This window comes from Myotis nattereri, assembly GCF_964212035.1.
Source record: "Myotis nattereri genome assembly, chromosome: 6".
NCBI classification, from domain to species: Eukaryota; Metazoa; Chordata; class Mammalia; order Chiroptera; family Vespertilionidae; genus Myotis; species Myotis nattereri.
The window spans coordinates 37246283-37248812 of record NC_138081.1 but is presented as its reverse complement, the minus strand read 5'-3'; the positions used below and the strand labels follow the sequence as shown (position 1 = coordinate 37248812).

Genomic DNA, 2530 nt, shown 5'->3' with positions numbered 1-2530 from the left:
GAATGTACCTATGACTTCAATCGAGGCTGATTCAATATGTCATTTGAAGAACCTAACATACACCTGTAAAAGAAAACCATTGGAACTGGAAGGATCTGCATTGTGTGGTGTGTGTTTTTTAATTTGCTCATATGTGGACATATCCTGAGATAAGTTCCAAACATCAAGGACCTTCTGCAAGCCATGCAGAGGAGCCTTAGAGAAAAACTAATGCTGCCAATACCTTCATCTCAAACTGCTAGTCTCCAGAATAATGAGGAAACAAATTTCTATTGTTGAAGCCACCCAGTCTGTGGTACTTTATATGGCAGCCCTAGAAAACAAATACAACCAGGCATCTATTTGCTGAGAATGTTTTATGAGTTCAGAAAATTAAAGAAAAAGATGCCTTAGTTCCCCTCTAACTCTGAGATGTTACCATCTGTTAAAAAAGAAATGGTGTGGGGATGAAAGTTTGTTACATGTCTGTTAATGTCTCAACTTGAATTTTCTGGAATCCTATCAACTTTCTTTCACTCCCAACTTTTTTTATTTACCCAAATTCTCCTACTTACTCTAATATTCTGTACCACATGTCTCTCTACTGTGCCTTACTCTTTGTTGATTCCCATCATGTAATATACACCATTATCAAAATAGATAAATCTTAAGGCTTATTTTCCATAGGGCCAATCCACAAACTATGTTCTATGTTATCTATTATCTACATAATAATATTGACTGACTCACTAGACTATCAAGTCTTTGAGACAAAGGCCATTGTATTTATTTTGCTTTTCATAGAAAATAAAATACAGTACTTAGCATAAACTACCTAGCTCACTTATCAATAATTAATATACCAAAATTAATGTGATGTATCTATGATGACAGTGGTATCATTTTCTTCTTGGTGGGTCTTAAAATTGCAATACTTAGGACCAGCATACTCAGGAATCATGATATTGAATGCACTAGGAATAAAGATGTTTAATGAATACTTACTTTAGTGTCTTCATTTGCAAAATAGGAAACCATCTGTATATATAAAAGCCTAAGTGACAGTTACAACTGAACTACCGGAACAACCAGTCAACCAGTCACTATGATGTGCACTGACCACCAGGGGGCAGACACTCAACACAGGAGCTGCCCCCAGATGGTCAGTGTGCTCCCACAGTCAACCTCTCTCGGTTAGCCATCCTCCCCCTGTCCCTTCCCCTGTCCGGCAGGCCCCAGCCAGCCCAGCCCCAATCAGGACTGGGTGAGATAGCCTGATAGGCCCTGATCACCGGCCAGGTCTAGGGACACCACCCATGCACAAATTTTGTTCACCTGGTCTCTAGTATTTTGAATAATGTAGTATACATATTTTACTACTAAGGCTCATCACCCACTTTCCTTTGTTGCGTTTAACTTTATTTTTTTTCTCTTCCCCTATTACACTTGTCACTGTAATACTTTCTTTTTTTTTTATACTAGGCAAAGATCTTTACTAACCTGTTTCAAACTTTATTCCCAAGCTTCTTCAGCTTAATTACCTGCAAAGAATGATTTATGTATAAGCAAAAACTGAAAAGAGCTGCAATATCCAGGGGCATTGGACTAAAAATTGATAGAGATCTAGATTTTATCAGATCCATAAGCAAAATTTGAAAAAGCAGTCATGATATAAAATAGCAACTCCCAGAAATGTCTTCAAGTTTATCTTCTTCAGAAGTTGACTCAATTCAGTTTGCTTCATTCTTGGAAGCCTCGTCAAAATTCTCCACAAGATCTGGAACTTCATCATCTTCATCTTCTCCTGTAGCAATGGAGCGTTTCCATCCACAGATTGTTTGGGCAGAGCTTCAGCCAGTCTCCTTAAACTAGTCGGACTGTCTGCCCCAAGCTGGTTTGAGATGCTAATAGCATTTCTGTCAGCTGCTTTGTCTCAGCATGGCCTGTAATGGTGAAAGTGTTCACTGCCAGAGATGCCTGAACTTTAGGGTTGTTAAAGTGGATCACTGTTCCTTAGTTTGTAAACATATTTACCTCTTCAATACCAGAGATACTGTTTACCCCTAACTTCTTTAAGGAGAACTGAAGTTTTTTATCATCTCCTGTATCATGTGCTGTGAACCACCTTCTTCTTTCTATGAGCAGTTCCTTTCCCACCAATGTGCACTTGTGCCTGAAGTTTGGCGAGTTTCTCTTGGTTCATGATAGTTTCTTTCATCTTGTTGGAGAGGAAACGGGCCGAGTGGGGGACTAGGGCTGATGCTCAGGGGCTCTAGGGAAGACCAGCTGAGAATAAGCCTCACTGTAATACTTTCTGCTTTCCTACCTTTTTACTTTCATCATCCTTTCCTGATCCAAAGAAATAAAGACTGGAAATGGAGAAAATAGAGGTAATTTTATAGTGCTACATTGCCTAATATTTGCACCACCATATAGATAAGTTTTGTCATAAACACAGTAAAGTCTTTATAGATACTTCTATAATTATCCACCTGAATTAATATGTATTGAGGCTTAACTAAGTATAAATCAGATTCCCATTTGTAAGACA

At 38.5% G+C, this 2530-nt stretch overlaps 1 pseudogene across 1 annotated transcript; it reads right to left on the bottom strand.

Annotated features, from left to right (window-relative positions):
* Positions 1–1709: 1709 nt before the first annotated feature.
* LOC308521668 (transcription factor BTF3-like) lies at positions 1710–2197 on the bottom strand (annotated as a pseudogene). The gene has a single exon. The product of its transcript is annotated as a transcription factor BTF3-like (transcript).
* Positions 2198–2530: the final 333 nt, after the last annotated feature.